Source organism: Lolium rigidum, chromosome 5 (genome assembly GCF_022539505.1).
Source record: "Lolium rigidum isolate FL_2022 chromosome 5, APGP_CSIRO_Lrig_0.1, whole genome shotgun sequence".
Lineage (NCBI taxonomy): Eukaryota > Viridiplantae > Streptophyta > Magnoliopsida > Poales > Poaceae > Lolium > Lolium rigidum.
In genome coordinates this window covers 253,238,402-253,247,597 of record NC_061512.1, presented here as the reverse complement: position 1 = coordinate 253,247,597, position 9,196 = coordinate 253,238,402, and the positions used below count along the sequence as shown (strand labels likewise).

The 9,196-nt window shown below is 46.6% G+C and overlaps 1 pseudogene; it reads right to left on the bottom strand.

Annotated features, from left to right (window-relative positions):
* Nucleotides 1-1,465: 1,465 nt before the first annotated feature.
* LOC124657466 lies at nucleotides 1,466-3,815 on the bottom strand (annotated as a pseudogene).
* Between the last annotated feature and the right edge of the window lie 5,381 nt (nucleotides 3,816-9,196).

Below are 9,196 nucleotides of genomic sequence, written 5' to 3'. Positions count from 1 at the left end.
GACATTACAAACATGGTAGTTTTGGCGCAATCTGATACGCATGAACAAACTTCAGCGCATGTTGATTATTCTAAATGTCAGGTATACCATATATGATGATCTAGATACTACTCTCCTTTATATTGGTTTCCTTAAGTTGACATTGTCCATTCCTCTCGGAACTTTTGTTGACATCAGCATTTTCGTGCTGAGTTCCAACTGTTACATGTTCGTGTCCTATGCATCTTATGTATACATTTGGCGCGGGGGGGGGAGGGCAGTAATATCAGTTGTATGCACTTCCTGCAAACTGTTCGACGTGATCTGTAAATTTTGGTGGACTATAGGCGGGTTTATATGATCATTCCACTAGTGCTTTGCAATAATGCATTCTTTTTCTCTGCTATTGCTTAGTTGCCTACCACTTAGTATCGACGCTGATCCCAATTATTGCTTTCTGCAGGGACTGGGCATGACGAGCGTTGATGAATTTTCAGGTGGATGGTTGTTCTTCCTCGGGATTGCGCTGACCCACCTGGGCGGCCTTTCTCAGCCAAGGTTTTTTGATGAGCCGATCAAATGGTATGAGCAGGTGATCGGACGTTGTGTATGGATCAAAATAGAGGGGCTGCAGCAACGCTCTGGGTGGTCGGTTATAGTGGAAGCTACGTGCAAAACACTCTTTGACGCCTTACAGGATGCGGCAATGCTAGCAGTTATTACAATGAACATTTCCCTCTTGAGTTCCGAGGCACTCCGTTCACGGTTCTGCCCATGGAGCCTGGACAGAGGAGCAAACTAGATTATCCTGCAATCGGCGGAGGTGCTGAGGCTGCCACTTTTATGGGGATCAATTACGATGATTTGGCGACTCTTCAGTGGCAGCGTATCGCGTCCCTCCGCCGTGAACGCTGGGAGTCTGATGAAGCTTTCTAGGAGAAAATCTTACAGAAATTGCAATCACTTGAAGTGGCCGGGAAGATGTTGAAAGAGCTCCCTCCAACGCGGGAGAATGATCAAAGAATTGCAGATATATTAAAGATGTATAATAAGGTGGAAGATCCTCTTGTTGCGGGTGACTGCGGTTGGTCTGTGTCAGTTTCAAACAAGATGCAGAAGGCAGAGTCGTTGCAGGTGCCATCTGATCAGGAGGAGATACCAGCTGCAAGCTCCCCAACCGTATCGGTCTGGTCCAGGCTTTGAGATCCACCAGTTTCTGTTGGTCAAACTATGATTACAATTCCACCTGTGTTGTAGATGTAATGGTTATATCCTTTGAGATTTAGGGTCATGACATGGTGCCGTGAACTCTGTTATAATCAGACCTCCTCTGTTGTAAACCATGTATGCGAAGACCTATATGATGGGTTATGGGTCACCCTACAGTGGTGGCTGTTAAGACTTATGGCAAATGGAACTATCCAGACATGCCTAGAAATATTTGTATTACATCAAATTTGTATCCAGTTTCGTGATTATGACATGTTTACTGAAGTTGCTCAATGTACAGAGTCACACTTGGATGGAAACCTGCATCTCGAAGAGTCATCGCCAGCTGCTGATGTCCGTAAGTTTTCCTTGGGTAGCTCCGCACAAGTTGATATTGTCCTATTCCTGGTATGCCCAAGGAATTGACATACTTGTAGATTTATCTTATTGTGTCCGTGTGAAGGAAACTCTGCTGCCTTCTCTGGCCGTTGGGAAATCTTATCATTATCTGCATAAAAATCAGTACAAATGTTTAATGGTCCACACTGTCTTATAATTGCCTGTGTGGAAGTTGCTATAATAAGAATACAGAATCTAAGTTGGCTCATTGCGCAAATTTACTACTACTGCTACATGGATGTCTCTGAGATATGTTTGAAATGCTTGAAAGCAGTTTTCAGAAAACTTCTATGCATATCTGGAGCACACTACATGTTGCCAACATAACTGAATCTCAACCTTTTTCCTGTGGTCGCTTATACTATCTGATGTGTACCAACTACAGTCAGTTGGTTTTCATACCTTGGTATTTGCTTCATTTCCGTGTGAAGGCGCAGTTTCCTTATGCGTAGGTGTTCTACTCAGAGTTTCTCTTGCTGCTTGACCATGATATTTCAGGCTTGCCTTTGGCTTTACGACGATTCCCTCGTGTAGACTATTGGTGGATCTTTATTTTTCCTGCATTGGCAAAGCTTATAAGTTATAACACATCTGAAGCAGGGCATGTACATTATTTGTACAGCAGAGACATGCAATTTTGTTTCTACCTGGTCCTTTCCAAGCAACTCGAGGTAAGCTGCGTCCTGCTCTTGTCGTAGCCACAGAGCCGATCTTCTACTCTCTTCTTCCTCAGCCCCGGAGGCTGTGAATGTTGCAGCTTGCTCGTCGGCCGTCGAGGCTCTGAAAGCCACGCGTTGCTCATGAATGGTTCTCTGTAGTATCTCCACGAGCTCTGACGGCGTAACTGGCTCTTCTACCTGCAAGGAGGACACAAGGTATGTGCTATCATACAAACACGTACAAGACATGTGAGTATCAGACCAATTTATTTTTCAGTAAGCATACTGCTGTCCATATATGTGTTGTGCATCTGCTTCTTGATAGCGTGTCCATAATCATTCAGTTAAATTGGCTTCGTACCCGTTGTAGGACTGTGATGCTTTTGGCAGAGACCGGAGCCACGACGGCGCAGAATGGGAAGGTGCCGGGCTGCAGCGACGCGGCCATGCCCGACCCTTCTCATCTGCCGGTGACCGCTGCACAGGACACGAAGTTGGCGTCGAGGAACTCCACCACCACGTCGGAGCAGAGCGTGCTCCGGCAGAAGGGCCCGGTGTACGGGTGGTCCGGGTCGTGGAGGTACACGGACACGTGCTTGCCCTCTCGCCGGGCGATCCCCAGGGCATCGATCCCTGAAAGGGGTGGTGGCCACCGTACTACTGATTCTCCGATGCACCAAGTTTGACGAGGAGGGGTCGACAAGGATTGACCAAGAGGAGGTGGTGGTGGTTGTGGGCAGCGGAGAGAGATGGGGATCGAGCAGGGTGTGTTCCGCGCACGGCTAGATGCGCTCGTCGGCTACTTGACTTGCCCTCTCTACTAGAGTATCCTTCAGGAGATCTTAGCCTTAGTTAAGTGCCTCCACACATGTGAGTTCTCTTTCTCTCTACCATGCCGCCTCTTCGGTTCTTTTCCTTTCGTTCTCACTCTCCTCTTCTCTTCCGTGTCTACACCCACGCACGTGCCGACATCACTGCGCACCGGGCGCCCTAATCCTCGGTTGGCGTCCGAGTTCGTCCCTATTATGTTCTCGTTCGGGTAGCCTGGTGATCATGTCGGTCCCGGAAGAGCGTTCGAGCCACCGCTGTTCTCGTGAGTTTCCTTGCCTTATGGTCACATGCCTCGAGGGTCTGGCCTTGGCGGGTAGCTCACACTGCGTTACCCCTCACGTTTCCTTCCCTGGTGGCTGATGTCCTAGTTAGGGATCACCATGCTCTGCAGGTGAGTGCCTCGTGGTTGCCATCGGCGGCTGCGATCTCTGCTACCTTGTTATGTCGAATCTTGTTCGAGTTCTCTCAGGCTATCTCCAACGATCCATGGCGTCCGTGGATTGCGTTTGCTTTGTGTCTCGTCTTGGAGGAAGGCGTTTTCTCTCAGGCAGCCACGTGGGATAGAGCTGCTACCTATGGTTGCCGCCAGCAGCACCACCACCACCGCAAAGTGAGGCTTGCCCAATTGCTCGGTCTACTGTCATGTGTGCTTGCGCTTCGGAGCCGCCATGCTCCCATGTTCTTTGGTGTTGACAATGCTTCTATGCTTCAGCCTTTACCTTCTTGGGTGTCTTCCATGTCCCGTCACCACAGCTACAACACAATAGCAGTTTGAGTTTCCTGCTGGGGGCATCCTCGTGGGATGGCGTTTGTTCTACATATGCAAAATTTGAAGAGGGGCATCCTCGTGGTATGGCGTTTGTTATGCAAAACTTGAAGAGAGGCATCCTCGTGGATTCATATTCTGGTCTTAGGTGAGCTCGTTGTCAACAAAAGTTCGTAAAGTCATGTGCTTCTCATACTGTAGTGAATACTAGAGTGATGCACACATGCAAATTGTTTTGACTTGAACGTCTTAGTTACTTTTTTTTCTCGAGAAAACGCAAAGGACTCTTTGCATTTCATTGAAGAGAAGAAGTTGTTTACAAGCCTCCTAGGAGGTGGGTTACAGATCCTAGGAGTCTTGAGATTTTTATGCCTAAGTGCAACAACTGAAGCTACACTTTTCATAATCGGCATAAACATAAGAAAATCCCAACTATGCAAGCCACGGCTTGACACCCAGCCACCGCTCTAATTCCCAAACCCTAAAGATTGTCTGGCGAGAATTTCACTGGCTCATTTGTGTGGAGGCACGAGGAATTGAACTAGGGTGGTATATGTGGCGTACGAAGAGGAGATGATGTGGTGGAGAAGGTGGAACAAATGGAGGATGCGGTGAAGAAGTGACGGGATCACCTGGTGAAGCCGGTGTTTGTGTGTGTGTGTAGGGGGGAGGGGCATAAATGTATAATACATTTTTGTATTTCCAGAATACAAATAAGGAAGTGTTCCTTTGTGTATACAAGGCTTGCAATATGTAGCTGGTTAGATGCTAACCATCATACCTATGTGTGGTTTTGCAGATTCACACGGCTGTCATTCTGTACAATTACTACCACAGGAGGAGTCTCCACAGCTTCCTTTCGCTGATGACAAACGTTTTTTTATCAGCGCTACTCTTTGTGTTGTAGAAAATTTGCTTGCGTACTTGAGTATTATCCAATAGCGTGAAAACGACTCTGGAAAGGATTTGACATTGCAGCAATACGAACTTCTTAGATCTCTGTTGAACTTGATGTGAGTAAAGGTTATCCTTACATGGAAATGTGGCTAATATTGGAAGTTCCTGGACCCGACAAGGAAAAAAATGTTTGATTGGTTATAGTGCTAACCCCAAGGGTGTCTGGTCAATCATAGAAACAGAATATGATACAGCCGCTGGTATTTAACACAGTACGAACCAGCCAGCAGGCAAGGAATCGACAAATAAAAACATCTTTGCTACTATGGATGGACCATAGATGCTTAACAACTAGTATTTCTAGAGGTGGGATGTAGTGATTTCATCGTTACAAACCTTAATTTCTACATCCCTGTTCGCCATTTTCAGTTTTGAGTTACTAAAGTTTCCTGACATAGGTTGCCAGCAAGATTTTTTGATGTCACCACACATACTGACCAGAAGAATCGCATGGATCAGAGTTTTGTTAATTTTCTACATAAAGATTTACAGGAGTTTTTGTTCCAAATTATCCTAATTCGAACTGCAAATGAACCTTAAAAAGGAGTTCGAACCGTACACTTGCTTTACAGAAAACGAGAACAAGTGCATGGTCCCAGAGTGTACCCCAAAAATGTACGAACTAGTGTAAAGCCATTTAGTTTTAGGACAAAACAATAACATCAACAAAGAAAAACTGTTTAATTACTTGTTACGGCACTGTTCCTCTTTTTTTTTTGATAATGCACATGATTTAGTTTTGTCAAGTAGCAGATTGAAATAACCTGGAACACTATAATGTTTAATCCCCTCGTACATCAGTAGATAGCAGTTGATTGTGTGCTAGAGAACGCTATTTACATGGTTTTATAAATATGATTGCATAAAAGTGTTATCTATGAACTTGGTTTTGCCAATAATATGTGCGTTTTCTGTTTGATCCACGTATGCATCTTATGGTTCTTATTATTGTGTACTTTTCATCTTAATTGGTATGGAAGACGCAGACTTGCATGTTCTCGATGAAACTTTGGCATTCTCATTGAGTATAGAACGGACGAGTGCCAAGCTGTTCATCGTTGAGCATAAGTAAACCATGAATGACAACCTTTTGAACATGTCTCTACAAGAATTGCTTAGCAGGTTTGCTCTTACATATTTGATATTTCTATGATTGTACTTTACATCCATTTAACCTTGTGCCTCGCTGGCCCTTCCCCGCTTATTCTTGATTCTCCCCCACACCAGGCCTCTGTTGACCTTGGAGGTGGTGGTAGGGAGAGATGGCTGCTTGAAATGCTCGCTCTCCTAGGGCTTCCTTTAGGAGGCCTTTGTCTTCATCAAGTGCCTCCACACCTGTGAGTTTTCTTTCTATCTGCCCCGCCGCCTCTTCAGTTTTTTTTCATTTCGTTTCATCCTTCCTTTACTCATCTCTTTCATGTTTGCATCCCACAACCTTCCTACGCCGCTGCTATGCACCGAGAGCTCATATCCATGTGTCGAGTATGTGTCCGGCACTGCTCTGTTGTTGTTCGGGTGGCCTGGTGATCAGGTCGGCCAGGAAGTGTGTCGGAGCCATCGCCATTCTTGCGGGCAAATTATTGCCTCCTGGTCGCGTGCCCCGAGGATCTAGCTTTGGTGGCCAGCTTCCGCCGCATTCTCACTCGCGCTTGCTTCCCCGACCGTCGTTCTAGTTGGGGCTCACCATGCTCTTCATGTGGGCGTCTCGTGGTTGCCATCGGCGGCTGCGATCCTTGCTACTTCGCTAATCTTGTTCAAGTTATGCAAGAAGATATAGGTTGTGGTGACAAGGTGTGAGACCATGGAGGGGCCCAACTTACTCATAGCAGTGAAAAACATGAATCCCCAAAGAAAAATGAGCCGGTGGAAGATGTAGCAGTGGAACAAGATACATGTTATATCAACACGGATCTACTACCTATTTTACTAGCAAGTGAATGTGGCTGGTAGGTTATGTAAGCACTGTCCGCTGTCCACATATTGCCCGCAACCACATGCTTTGCGGGAGCTCCTTCGTTGCCGCTCTTGCTGCCTTCTCTTGACCGGCCAATATCTTCATGCCATTGCCCTGCTTCCATGCGTATTCATGATTCCCCGCCGCACCAGGCCTAACGTTGAGGTGGTTGATGAGGATTGACCAAGAGAAGGAGGAGGTTGTGGTGGTTGTGAGTGGCGGGGAGAGATGGGGACCGAGTGGGGGGGGGGGGGGGGGGTTCCATGTGCTGCTGGTTGTTGTGCCTGCTCTGTGAGGGCCTATTCAGGTGGCCTCCGCCTTCGTCGAATGCCTCTACAAATTTTTGGTTCTCTTTCTATCTACCCTTCTGCCTCGTCGGTTTCTTGTCCTCCCTTTACTCTTCTCTTTCATGTTTGCATCCCACACGCTGGCGTACCACGACCTTCCTATGCTAGCGTTGTTGCGCAGCTGGGCTCCTATCCTCGTGTTGCGTTGGCGTTTGTGTTCGATGCTGTCCCAGAATAGTGCCGAAGCCGCTGCCATTCTCGCGTGAATTTCCTTGCCTTCTGGTCACGTGCCTCGAGGGTCTGGCTTTGGTAGGTAGCTATCATCGTGTTTTCCCTCACGTTTGCTTTCATCGTAGTCGTTGTTCTAATCGGGGCACGTGCTATGCAGGCGGGTGTCTTGTGGTCGTCGGAGGCTGCTGCGATCCTTGCTATCATATTACTCTTGTTCGAGTTATGCAAGAAAATATAGATTGTGGTGACAAGGTTTCTGACCATGCAGGGCTTACTCCTAGCAGTGACAAACATGAATCCCGAATGAAAAATGAGCCAGCGCAAGATGTTGCAATGGAAGAAGCTATGTGTTATAGCAACACAGATTTAGTACCTACATTGCTAGGTACGGAATGCTATTCGTCGTTCGCTCTAGAGACCACTTGCTCCCTTTACCCGCGTTTGCAAACATGGACGTTAGGTTCTATAACACCCCGTTTTCTCTGTATTTTTGTAACCCCCCCAACCTCTTGCCTCACCTGAACTTTGCCGCTGCCTTCTCCCGACCGGTCAATGCCATTCAAGCAATCGTCCTTCTCCATGTATTCATGATTCTCCTCTGCAGCAGGCCAGTCGAGGAGGAGGTCAACGAGGATTGTCCAAGAGGATAGCGACTGAACGGGGGTGGTCCACGTGTGGCGGGATGCGCTCACCGGTTGCTTGACGTGCCCGCTCTGCCAGGGTCTCCTTTAGGAGGCCTCTCCTAGTGGCTTCACACGTTAGTTCTCTTGTCTTTATGCTGCCACCTCTCTAGTTTATTTTCTTTTTGTCCTCCCTATACTCTTCTCTCTCATGTCTGCATCCCATATGTTAGTTCTCTTTCTCTCTACCCCACCGTCTCTCCGGATTCTTTTCTTTTTGTCCTCCCTCTACTCTTTCTCTTTCATGTATGCATCCCACGCACGGGCGTCCCATGCCTTCCTACGTCGTCGCCATTATGCACCGGGCGCCCCTATCCTCGTGTCTCGTCGTGTTGGCGTCTATTTCTGTTGCTGATGCTGATGTGTTATCGTTTGGGTGGCCTGGTGATCAGGTCGGTCTCGGAAGAGCGCTCGAGTCTTGAGTTTCTTATACCATAGCCATTCTCTAAAAAGTGTAAGTTACACTTTTCACCTACGACTTTTCTGGAAAACTGCAATTAATAAACCGAAGTTACACTTTTCATAATTGACTTAAACATAAAAAAATCCAAACTATGCAATCCACGGCCAGACACCCAGCCGCGGTGACCACACTAATCCCCAAACCCTAGAGATTCTTTGGTGAGACGCTGCGTTGACTCATAGAGGCACGAAGAATTGTATCGGGGTGGTATGTGGCGTAAGAAGATGTGGTGAGGAGGCGGAACACATGGAGGACGCTGTGTTTGCCATTGGAATTATATTAGCGTGTTTTCCTTGGTATTCCTGACAATATCCCTCGGTGTATCCATGAAATCCTTGTCACATTTTGTTTGTGTGCAGCATAAATGTATAATACATTTTTATTATATTTCCAAAATACAATTAAGAAAGTGTTCCTCTGTGTATACCAGGCTTGTAATATGTAGTTCGGTTCGCTGCTAAACCATCACACATGTGCATTGTTTTGCAGATTCACACGGCTGTCATTCTGTATAATTACTACCACAAGAAGGAGTCTCTGCAGCTTTCTATCACTGAGGCCACACAGTTTTTATGAGTTCTCCTCTTTTAGTTGTGTAGAAGATTTCCTCCCATACTTGAGTATGGTCCATGAGCATGAAAACAACTCCAGAGCAATAATACAAGCTTGTGAGTAGCAATACAATGCGAGTAAAGGTTATCCATACATGGAAATGTGGCTAATATTGGAAGTTGTTGTGATTCTTCTGGACCCGACAAGGAAAAAATGTTTGATTTGAGTA